The sequence below is a fragment of the Rhagoletis zephyria genome, unplaced genomic scaffold (genome assembly GCF_001687245.7).
Source record: "Rhagoletis zephyria isolate East Lansing unplaced genomic scaffold, Rhagoletis_zephyria_1.1 Rzeph_scaffold_00015, whole genome shotgun sequence".
NCBI classification, from domain to species: Eukaryota; Metazoa; Arthropoda; class Insecta; order Diptera; family Tephritidae; genus Rhagoletis; species Rhagoletis zephyria.
Genome location: NW_016157099.1, coordinates 219,819 through 233,098, shown reverse-complemented (window position 1 = coordinate 233,098; position 13,280 = coordinate 219,819).

The window sequence follows — 13,280 nt, the reverse complement described above, 5'->3', positions numbered from 1 at the left end:
ACAAAAAATGAGGAAAGGAATAAATTTAGAAAGGCCTTTTGGATGAGATTATAGCTCCTGAAATTATCTACTGGGTAGTACTTATGTATGACCCCTCAGCGCGTACCTGATCAGGAACTTGCACTTTTTCGGCATTCTCCTGAAAAAATTAAGATTTTAACCAAATAAACTAAACAGAAAGAAGGTAAACTCATCAGATATTCAACATTAGCGTGGCCGAAAATCCGCCTTTTTAGAATTTTGATTGGTAATAGCAAAAATATTCTTCATTTTAATATAAAAAAATCTCTGTGGAATATGAAAAATTGTTGGTCAATATCCCAGTACATCAATTAATATATTATTTAAAGCACAATTATACTTAGGAACTAAAGGGCTGTTTGCAGCTCCTAAGAACAATCACAAAAAAACATTTCTTGCTTGAAAAAGTGTTTTTTGATGCAGATTTTCTTTAATAAATCATTTCTTTAAGATTTTATGTGCGTAATTTTATACGAATTTTTTGTTTTTCTTGAGAGTTGCAAACAGCCCTTTAGTTCCTGTGTATGTAAGTATACTTGTGCTCTATGGAATATATTTTTCATAATCATTTTATTTATAGTAGAACGAAGCACTCTGCTTAGAATGTCTATCTGTCTTTTAATTGGGAAGTCAAAAAAATTAGCAGAGGATCAACTCCCAAGTAATGAAGATATCGTAAAGTACTGTAATTACGTAAGAAAAGAAAACCCCAAAAAAAGAGTGTCTCTGGCGGTAAGGCAAATTCATTTCGAAATAAAACCATTTTTAAACAGTATTTAGGTTTTGCTATCCATCTGGCGTGATGAAAAGCTCCTGGTGTACGAAAAGATATGGTACAGGTGACGTTGAGCATAACCTTTAGGTTCGTCCAAATTGGAAATACCTCTATGCGCCCTTTAAGACTAAACAGGCTAGGCGAATCCTCTCTTGCAACTTTTTCAATCTGATACTGCAATAAAAGCTGCTAATCTGAATCGTAGCGGCGTCATATATGTAGTACAGCAAAAGAACGATGCTGTCGGCGTATGCAAATGATATTGAGATCATCGACCTGAAACTAAGGGACGTCACCGAAATATTTTCCACTATATGTAGAAAAAGAAGCCAAAGAGGTTGGTCTAACAGAGAACGAGGTTGGGTGCTATAACTTTGAAGTAGTGTAGGACTTTATCAACTTGGGCGCCAACTTAGCCGGTATACTGTCGGCTCCGGGCCTTGTTGTTCTTAAGCCGCCTCATTGCTGTTCTCACCTCGTCTTGGTCGAATAGGGGAACGTGAGCTTCGTCCCTATACATTGGTTCGGGTTTTTCTTCATCAAGCGCGTCACTTGTAACGCCATTCAAAAGCATTGAGAGGTGTTTCTAGTATACTCTGGACATACATATGTTACCAGACTTCCATAATCATCTTTGCAGGAGCTAGCCCCTATCTTAAAACCATTTGATTGCTGCCTTATTTTCTGATAGAATTTTCGAGCCGTATCTTTTCCTGCCAGCATCTCAAACTCCTTACGCGTTAGAAGCCTCTCTTTACTTTCTCTTGAAAAGGCGACTCTGTTCCTTCCTTTTTCTGGGTATCTATTATTATTATCGTATTATTCTGCAGCAGCCGCGCGGCACTCAATCATGCCAGTTGTTTTTGCGCAGTTGATAATAACCAGGGAACGGATTTTATGGAAATTGCCTTTTTTTCTGCTAAAGAGATAGAGTATATTCGACTAAGAATGTCCACGATTTAGCTTTCGCTGATTCCATATATGGACAAATCTAAAAAACAGGAACACTTTCAAAACAAAAAGTTTAATTGAAAATTGTAATATTTGTTAGGCTTTTCCGATCTAACCGTTGTGCAAATAAAAAGACTTTATTTAGCTTTTTGCCGACGTTTCGCTAAGATTTTTATCATCTTCATGGGATTTTTTTTGTTTATTTACGTGCGCAGCAACAAATATAAAACATTAACAAAACAACAAAAAACCAATAAACTTTAGATACATAAAAAAATAAATAGTTAAGTTTAACACAAACTAGTTTTAACTTACATTACATTAAAACATTAAGCTTTAGAACGTAAAACTAAATATCATTACCAACGCTAGTGGAAGCTTTGTCTAAACTGAATGTTATTAATATTTATAAACATAATAAATAAACTGCAGCGATGTCTTTCTTGTTCATTGCATTGTCCCTTTTCTGCATTATTCAAAAAGATCCTAAAAAGTAATAGCTACCCAAAAAAGTTAACACGCGGCTTATCTATCTATCTATACTATAATAAAACTGTAAATTGTTTGTCTGTTTGTCTGTTTGAGCTCACTAATCTCAGGAACTACTGAATGGATTTTCATCGGGCTTTAACTGGTGTATAGAGAGTGACCTCGGACGTAACCTGGGGTAGGCGTGAAATTTTTAATCAGCTATAACTTCGAAACCGTAAGTCACATGACTTTGAGATTTGGTGTGTTCACATACATATCTAAGATAGATGGTTATAGTAAAGTAGATATACTTTTGTAAAAGAGGCACTTCCTATGGTTTTGAAATTTTTAATCAGCTGTAACTTCGAAACCGTAAGTCACATGACTTTGAGATTTGGTGTGTTCACATACATATCTAAGATAGATGGTTATAGTAAAGTAGATATACTTTTGTAAAAGAGGCACTTCCTATGGTTTTGAAATTTTTAATCAGCCATAACTTCGAAATCATACGTCACATGAATTTGAAATTTGGTATGAAGACATATCCATCGTACGCGCTTATAGTAACGTATATACATATGAATGAGTTTGTACAAGGAGGCGTGGCACCTGCCATAGGCGTGAAACCTTTAATCTGCAATAACTTCGGAACCGTAAAACACAAGACTTTTAAATTTGGTGTGAAGACAGATCTATGATAGATCTTTAAAGTAAAGTATCCATATATATAATAAGTTTGTAAAAGGGGGCGTGGAACATCTTACAGGCGTAAAATTTTAATCACCTGTAACTTAGGAACGATAAGTCACATGACTTCGAAATTTAGTGTGAAGACATAAATAAAGTAGGCGCTTATAGCGATGTAAATATTAGTGAGTTCGCACAAGGTGCCACAGCACATTCCATAGCCGTGAAATCTCACATCTTCGGACCCCTAACTCACATGACTTTGAAATTTGGTGAGAAGATTTATGGTAAATGTATACAAATGAGTTTGTACAAGAGGGTGTGGCGTTTATAGTAAACTGAAAGAGAGTGAGTGTTTGACAGGGGCGTCGCACTTCCGATAGATGGAGTACGTTCAGAGAACCATAACCTTGGACCCATTACAAAAAGACAGCTGAACGGAATGACCTGTTGTAAACTAAACAGGAATGAGAGTTTGCAAGAAGTCGTAGCACCTCCCACTACGCATGCCGTCTACGTTCAGAGAATATAAATAAATAAAAAATTAAAGCGCATTTCATTCTTCTTTAGGTACCTTAATCCACCTAACCTTAATAGTGAAACAATACTCTTAGTAAAGAAAATAATGACCAATATAATTGCAGCAAGAATTATTACTGGATGCGGCAAAGGAGAAGATGTGTTTCTGGGAGGGGTCCTATTTATATCCACAGACCTTCCATTTTAATTTAAAAGTCCAGTATTCCCTGCGACTTTCCTTTGACATGTGCTTATATGTCGAATGCTTACGAGTAGGATGTTCGAATAGTACTTCTACACCGAATTGTGCTTCTACACCGCACAAAATATTAAAGTATTGTTCAAAAGGAGGCCTTTAATTAAATAAGAAAAATTGTTTATATCTCCCTTAATTTATGGTAAACTGAAAATCTTTCTAACTGTTTTATATTTTTTATTTGTTTACCGTGAACGACGCCGGATACTCTGCGTCATAAAATATACTTTTGCAAAAAGTTCTGCCGAAAGACAGCGCTGAAGTCGAGATGTTAAATAATCCGTTTTTATCGTACTACCTAGGTTAACGGGTATTTTTTGATAAGAAGTGCTTCAGCAAAAAACGTACCCAAAAAGTAGATGGCGCTGGAATCAAGATATTTAGATACCGTTCTACAAAATTTACTTTTTAGATGACTTATTAAAGCCCCATCCTTTAAGTATGAATACAAAGAAGCTCAAAATTTTTAAGGCGCCACAGATGTCCTACACACATCAACGGGTGGGGATGCAAATTTTGGGGGGCAACATCGATACACCGATGTTTCGATGCACCGGAAAAATGAACATCGATGCTAAAATACATCGCCGGAAATACATCGATATATCGATGGTTTCCGATGTTTCACAATTTGTTAGGTTGTAGTCACATTAAAAAGAAAATTTAAAACTTAGCATTTTCAACTCTCTGTTATTCGATAAGAAAAATACTTACACATGGATGTATTTCCCTGTATTTATTTACCATTCTTCTACTCTTCCCATAAATAGAGTAAAAATGCATACCGTAGTAAGTTCGCTGAGCCTAAAGTTCTAAGGCCCAACTACGGGCCAACAGGAACCCGGCCCTTTTTTAATGGTTAAGTATTTTTAATATCAAAAGATACGAGTAAACTCAGCATTTCTGAATGTTCCCCAAAAGAATAAGTAATAAAAATTCATGGCCAATCAACAAATTTTTAGGAACATAATGGGTAAGTTGAATTCAAGTCTGAGTCACACTAAAGTCGATGTTAAAACATCGTTGAAACTGGCATCGATGTATCGTCAATTTAGTGATTTTTGGTAATTGTAAGCATCGATGGCAAACATCGAATTTTGAACCGATATTATCGATGTTTCAAAAATATCGATGCATCGTTTGCATCCCTATCAACGGGCCATGGGTATATAAAGAAGAAGTGGGACGAATTAAAAAGAACACGATAGGAACATAAATGACCCCGTTTGAGCGGGAAAACTCTTTCTTCCTTTAACCTTTCAACCGAAGCCAATAGTGTTTACATTACAAACCTATTTGTATTACAACGCTTTTATCAACTTGCAATGTTGTATGTCCAGACCACCATTTTATACGATAAATATAGCAAAGGTATTTATGGCAAACCTAGTCTAGATATCAACCTCGTCGTAGGTATCATATCAAAGACATACAATTAGAAAAACTCTAGAGATAGATTGCGCCTTGCCAGAAGAAGTTAAAAATATGCACTACATACGCTACAGCGGAAATGGACGACACGCCATTTCTTTAAATGAAATTAATTGCTGCTATATGTATGTATGTATGTACATATGTAGGCATATACTAAATGTGAGCAAACAACATTTTGCTTGCATAGTCTTCTGTTCTCTTCTCACTGCAAGTTTAATTATTTTAGTATCTATTGCAAAATTTTATACAGACACGACTAAAAAGTATAAAATAAATAAAAAAAAAACTTTTTAATGTACCACTCTTTTATAAATGGACTAAAATTAGAAAATAATATTTCTCAGTCCCATAGAACTTGTTTTGATGACTTTTGATTTTGAAATTTTAGCAAAAGTCATTATAAACAATTTATGAGATTGAAAATGAAAAGCGTGGGCGCATGTAATAGGCCTGATTTGGAATTGAAGAGTAATATACATATGTATGTATGTGGGTATATTAGCAACGACCGCTTAAAATCGATCTCAAATTTGTACTTTCGCTGTAGAAATTTTAGGTCTATGTTATGTATGTAGTTTGAATATTGTCAATTAAATCTAATGCTTTGTATACGCTTTTATCAACTTGCAATGTTGTATGTCCAGACCACCATACTAGCTGCATTTTTTTGTAAGCGAGTGACAAAAGAACGCTCAACTCGGGTAAAATTTCCTTTTAGCTACTTAAGCAACCCTGTTGGTAGCTGACAAGATTTAGATACAAAAACCAATTTAAATGAGTAATTATGCGAGGTATTTGCGTAATAAATATACTCTTTTAAAATATAAGTCATGTATAAAAGGAAGCGAAAATTTCCCTCTCCACTTTCCCATTAACAGTTCACAGTAGAGCAGTTTTTTCACTTACCAACACTAGCCTTCAGGTCGCGTATTTTTTAACCGACCTGGCTGAGCTCGGATAAATAGCCGAGTGTGTGTTGTTGCTTTGCGTGTATTTCGTCATTTAAGCGAGTGTTCTTTTGTAGCTCGGTTGCAAAAGAATGCACCTACTATAAATGTAGCAAAGCTATTTATGGAAAATTCTAGATATCAACCTAGTCTAGATATTAATCTCGTTGTAGGCATCATATCAAGGAGATACAATTAGAAGACTCTAGATGTCGCCCCGCCAGAAGAAATTAAATATTGCGCCTAAATGTATGCACTATTTATATACGTCACAGCGGAAATGGACGACACGCCATTTCTTTAAATGAAATAAACTGCTGCTATATGTATGTATGTACATATGTATGTTTATACTAAATGTGAGCAAACAACATTTGCTTGCATAGTCTTCTGTTCTCTTTCACTGCAAGTTGAATTATTTTAATATATATTGCAAAATTTTGTATAGACAAGACTAAAAAGTAGAAAATAAATAAAATTAAAAAAAAAAACTTTTTAATATACAACGCTTTTATACATTTAAAATGAAAAGCGTAGGGCGAATGTAATGCACTTGAATTGATATGAAAAGTAACATATGTACGTATGTGGGCATATGAATAACGACCGCTCAAAATCGATCTCAAATTTGTACTTTCGCTGTAGAATGTTATGTAGTTTGACTATTGTCAATGAAATCGAATGCTTTGTACTGCATGCGCTCCACGTTTTTCGTTTTCAATGTCATTAATTGTTTATAATGACTTTTGCTAAAATTTCAAAATCAAAAGTTATCAAAACAAATTCTGTGGGACTGAGAAATATAATTTTCTACTTTTTAGTCCATTTATAAAAGCGTTGTATATTAAAAAGTTGTTTTTATTTTATTTTGTATTGGTCAACGCAAAAGATCTTAGCAGACGTCGCGAAGCAAGCCAGGCATTTGCTAGTAAAGCAAAAACTTACAGAAATTAACGGCCGCCTAAATAGAACGTCGAGTAAAGTAACAACAAAACAACCACAAATCGACATTTCAGCGTTACTTACATTCCGCAGCTGTCCTATAATTTAAGTCAACACATTGCTAAACAACAAAACATAACGCTAACATACAAATCCAATTGCACTTTATTCACAATATTTACAAAAACAAAGACCGCCATAGAAATCAAACAACAAAACTATGTGGTTTATGAAATAAATTGCAATGGCAAAGAACGTGATAAAAACATAACAAGGTAAAACCATTGAGAGGGAGTCTGACGCTTGCCAGCAATATATGTACTTTAAAAATTCAAAACTCAAACTCACACACACATTCTCATTTTCAACCCCAAACAACAACAATTGTGAACAATTTTAGTTTTTTTGTTTTCAATTTTATATGATTTTTAAAAATCATGGCCCACGAATTGAGAGAATGAATTTACCTTGTAATGTTTTTATCATGGTAAAGAAACCGAAAACTGCAACAAAGTTACATCGGAACAACCAAGGGAGCCCTGGGTAGAATTTTCGAGCTGCATCCTTTCCTGCCAGCATCTCAAGCTCTTCGCGCGGTAGAAGCCTCTCTTTTCTTTCTCTTGAAAAGGCGACTATGTTCCTTCCTTTTTCCTGGTCTTTGGTACGCTGCGTATTATTCTGCAGCAGCCGCGCGGCACTCCATCATACCAGTTGTTTCTGCGCAGTTGGTAATAACCAGGGAACGGATTTTATGGAAATTGCCTTTTTTTGCTAAAAAGATAAAGCATATTCGATTAAGAATGTCCACGATTTAGCTTTCCCTGATTACAAATCTATATGGGCAAATCTAAAAAACAGCAACACTTTCAAAACAAAAAGTCTAATTTTTTAATTTGTGGGTACACCTATGCTTTATATATGATTCTATTCGTAATCTCTTAATAAATCGATAAATATAAGTGTAATTCATTTTCATCAAGTGCTTCAAAAGTTAGACGAAGAATAAACATTTAGGGCCGGTTGTTCAATGTCTGGTTATCACTACCACTACACTATCGACGATTTCGACATGTTGCATGTAACATGTGATCGATAAAGCAGTAGTTGTGCTTAACCGGAGCTTCTACCTCCGATTTGTGCTAATCAGACATTGAACAACCGGCCCTAAAGTGAAAGAACATAACGTGCATTGCGTCGCCGTCACCGTCACCGGCAGTTTTCAAAAAAGTTGATTCGGTGTATTTATATGAAGTAAGTTACATGAGCAAGCTGACGGTGATGGTGCCGCAAAAATTAGCTCAACTCTCAAAAACCTAATAGAAGAAGTGAAAAAGTAAAATGCAAATTTTGCCAAGAGTATCAGCGAGTTAATGATTTTTCGGGCGCAATGTCAAACGATTTCTGTGTGACTTGACGCATAACCATCGTTAACGGTGATGGTGACGGTGGCGCCGACGCTGTCGCAATGGATGGTATGTACTTTCACTTTTAGATCGCTGAAATAGAAAACAAAAGAATAAGCTGGCTTCAAATTACGCTGTGCAAGTTGTAAATTTTGAGCAAAGGTTTTGAAAGTTGAACTCACTTAATAGGGACGTTCTAAATTCAATGGCATCCCCCGTTTTACCAGATTGGCTCCGGCTTTCGAGATAACGGTACCAGAAAATTTGATTAAATTTTAGCTGTGTTATAAATAACACCCTCAGTTTTGAAGTTATTTTACTAAAGTTTTGCAAATAACGGTTTTTTAATATTAAACTAATTGTTCCTTAAACTTATCGAAATAGGTTCACTTTAACATATAGCTCCAATACAACTGATTACTCAGATATGTGTTTTTGCACTATAACTCTAACTTCATATCTGAATAATGAATTGTATGCGTGCTATATGTTAAAGTGAACCTATACTAAATTTTTTCCTGAACCGATTCAACGCGTAAAGGCCCGTAAATCTTCCGAAAAATCTTTCTCTCGAATACTCCAAGAGCCGCCTCATCGGATGTTGCCATTGGCCATGCTTCTTCGCCATATACCAGCACGGGCGTTATGAGTGACTTATAGAGTGTGGTTTTCGTACGTCGAGAAAGGACTTTACTCCTGAATTGCCTACTCAGTCCAAAGTAGCACTTGTTGGCAAGAGTGATTCTGCGTTGGATTTCCATGCTGACATTATTATCGGTGTTAATGCTGGTTTCCAAGTAAACGAAATTCTCTACTTTCTCAAAATTGTAACTGTCAACAGTGACGTGGGTGCCAAGGTGCTAATGTGCTGACTGTTTGTTTGATGACAAGAGATACTTCTTCTTGTCCTCGTTTACCACCAGACCCATTCGCTTTGGTTCCTCATCCAACTTGGAAAAGGCAGAACAGACCCGATAATATCGATGTCATCGGCGTATAGGCAACTCCTGTTAGTGCTGCCAAAAGCGGCTTTAAAGTCGCTCGTGGTGAGTGTCGATCCTTTTCTCGCGGGTCTTTTCCAAGATTTGGCGTATTGTGAATACCTGGTCTATGGTGGATTTGCCAGGTCTAAAGCCACACTGATAAAGCCCAATCAGTTCATTGACGGTGGGCTTCAGTCGTTCACACAACTAGCTCGATAAGACCTTGTAACCTATACTTAGAAGGCTGATCCCGCGAATGGCGGGGTCACCTTTCTTGTGGATTGGGCAGAGCACACTTAAATTCCAGTCGTCGGGCATGCGTTCATCTGACCATATTCTGCACAAGAGTTGATGCATGCACCTTATCAACTCCTCGCCGCCGTACTTGAATAGCTCAGCTGGCAGGCTGTCAGCTCCAGCGGCTTTGTTGTTTTTCAGCCGCGTTATTGCTATACGTAGCTCGTCATAGTAAGGCCGTGGAACGTCGACTCCGTCATCATCTACTGCGGGCTCGGGTTCTTCTTCTCCACAACTTTCCGTGCTGCTACCATTCAGTAGGGCGGAGAAGGGTTCCCTCCATACTTTAAGTACGCTCTGAACATCGGTTACTAGGTCGCCCTTGTTGTTCTTACAGGAATACGCCCTGGTCTTGAAACCTTCCGTAAGTCGCCTAACTCTTTGGTAAAATTTTCGGGCCTTCTTCTTGTCGGCCAGCATTTCAAGCTCTTCGCACTCACGTATTTCGGCCTCTCTCTTATTGCGGCAAATACGTTTTGCTTCCCTCTTCAGATCCCTATAGCGGCCCCACATAGTGCGCGTTGCGCCCGATCGTAGCGTGGCCCTGTAGGCGGCATCTTTTTGCTTCCTGACACTCCTCATCGTACCAGTTGTTCTTTCGGGGTCTCTGAAATCCGACTACTTCTTCGGAGCAGTACTTAATGAGCAAGAAATGTGGTTCCACTGCTCGCATATGTCGGTTTGTTGAAGAGTGCTCTCTGAGAGCAGGTGTGAGAGTCGAGTAGCGAAAACACTGGCTGTCTGTTGTAATTACAGCTTTTCGACGTTAAGCATTTCTGGAATATTTGGGCGCACATTTTTTGCTGCACGGAGGCGGGTGCGTATCTTGGCTGCAACAAGATAGTGGTCCGAGTCGATGTTTGGGCCTCGGAGTGTGCGTACGTCTAAAACACTGGAAGCGTGCCTTCCGTCTATCACAACAGGATTTGTTTGGTTTCTCGTTTTTCGATCCGGAGACAGCCACGTAGCTAGATGGATCTTTTTAAGCTTGAACCTAGTACTGCATACTACCATGTTTCGGACCCCTGCGAAGTCGATCAGCCTCAATCCGTTGTCGGACGTTTCTTCGTGGAGGCTGAATTTTCTGACGGTGGTTCCAAAGATCTTTCCTTGTCCACCCTGGCATTGAAGTCGCCAGGCACGATTTTGATATCATGACGGGGGCAGCGCTCGTACGTGCGCTCTAAGCGCTCATAGAAGAGATCCTTGGATGCCTCATACCTTCTCTTCGTCGGGGCATGGGCGCAGATAGCGAGATGTTAAAATCTCGCTTTGATGCGGGTTGTGGCTAGACGTTCGTCCACCGGGGTGAACGACAGTACTCGGCGACGGAGTCTCTCTCCCACCACAAATCCAACTCCGAATTTGCGCTCCTTTACATGGCAGCTGTAGTAGACGTCGCAAGGCCCCAGACATTGCTTGCCTTACCCCGCCCAACGCATTTCTTGGATGGCAATGATGTCAGCTTTTGTCCTTACGAGGACATAAACCAGCAGGGCAGAGGCACCTTCCCCATTAAGGGTCCGACTTTCCAGGTGCATGCGCTCAAATCGTAGTCCTTTAAACGTTTCCGTAGTCGTCATCATAAGGGGGGGTCTCATCCGAGGCTTTGCCTTGCTTCTTCACTGGAAGTGGTTTTTACGTGGCGGGTCCCAAACCCAGCGCACAACACATTGCATGGGTGAATTGCATTGCTGGGAATCTGGCGGGTAGCTTGTGGTGATAGCTAGTGCCCGGTGCTAGAAGCTACCCATGAAACTTACATACATACATATTTATATGTAGTAATAATAGTATCGAAAATTATAGATTTTACCACCATCTTTATTTAATCGCGCTTAGTTGTTAAAGCCCTTATATCACTCCCTAGAAAATGGTAAACTTTTAAATAGTGGGATCTCTAAATACACATACATACATATGAGCAGCCTTCACTAGAGGCATCACCTTGCCGTTGGTGCGGGGGCTAAGCTGAATCGCCGACCAGTCCGTCTCTGGTCTGGGGCATCGTTGACGCGGTCGCTGCTCTTGCGCTGCCTTTTCTCCAGATTGGGGCTGTCGGCGCAACGGTGACTAAGAACTGCCACCTCCTAATCCAGGGTACCTATTGGACGGTTTGCAGCCAGGAGGGTATAAACCGGCTGTATTATAACGGCGCCTCTTCGGCACCGGGCCGCATCGAGGAGTAACGGTGGCCTTACCGCGACATGGGGCGCTGGCGCGGCGGACGAGATAAGATCCCCTTCTATTTAATTGACTGTTGAGCTCGCCTCGTCGAGCAGGCAGTCGTACGAACAAGGTGTATAAAACTAAACAAAAAACAACAACAACAAAAACACTAAAGCAAGCGCGAAAACAATCGCGAAAACAGCGACAACGACAGCTACAACATCAGCAGCAGCCATAACTGCAACTATCGCTACAACAGTAGCAACAGCGTCAACAGCAACTGCTGCGAAAACAGTATCAACAGGGCACCAGACGCATGGGTAGCGTCCTTGAGAGCCTGACCGAGGAAGAGGCTGCCCTCTTCATAGAACACGGCAGAGAAGATGAGAGGCCAAGCACCAGCAGGGGCGGCGTGGTTAGGCGCAGCATCGTTCGGAAGGCCTCAAGGGAGTAGAAGTATTACTCCCGAAGCACAGGCATCGCTCTGCAAGCAGGCATCGGACTGAAATCGGCGTCGCTCAGGGAGTCGTGACCGCTCCGAGAGTCGATGCTGGTCCAGGGGCCGACGTCGCTCGGAGAGCAGACAACACTCCAGCAAAAAAAAAGTAAATTCAATTTAATTCTTCATGTAATTGAATTATGTATCAAAGTATCAGACGAAAGAGCTTTAAAAGATTTCTGTTTGAAAATGCTTCGCAGAAGGTTGCCACCTATTTGAAAAGCCTAATTTATTTAGCTTTTGCACCATTTTAATGAAATATCAAAATATGAGTGGCAAAAGAAAGAGTTTTAATAAAACTTTTGTTTGAAAATATTTTTTGTTAGGGTTGCCCTCTATTCGATTTTTATTTTGAGCGATAAAGTTCGGTAATTGTGTTATCAGCTGTCCGATGAAGTTAATTGGCCCCTCGGAGCCTCGATTTTACGCCCTTCGACTTTTTTGTGCCATGCCGTGAAGGACCAATATAATGCGAATGATCTATTTACGACTCAGGCCTTTTAGGCGTATGGCGGGCATTTCTTACGATAGAGGCAGAAACCATCAACAAGGTCTTGGAGAACTCGGTTTACAGGATGCGCTACTGCGAAGACAGTCACATGATGAGTTCAGGTTCCATAACTAATGGGAATATATGTTTTTTTTTCGAATAAACCCATAATATACCGAAATAATTAGTTTGAGTTAAATTTAATAAGTAAATAATTTTTTTGTTAATGTGAAGGTCATCAGATCAGCACCGCCATTCTAAATGTGCATTAAGGTTTTATTTTTTGAAGTTACAAAAATGGTGCACGGTGGTTTGAATTTTGAGGAAATGAAAAACCGACGCCATTTGAACCTCTCTTCGTTCAAAAAGGGATGAACGAATTTACTTGAAACATTTGCAATATGTATTAAGGTTTGTGAATAGTGTTGCCATC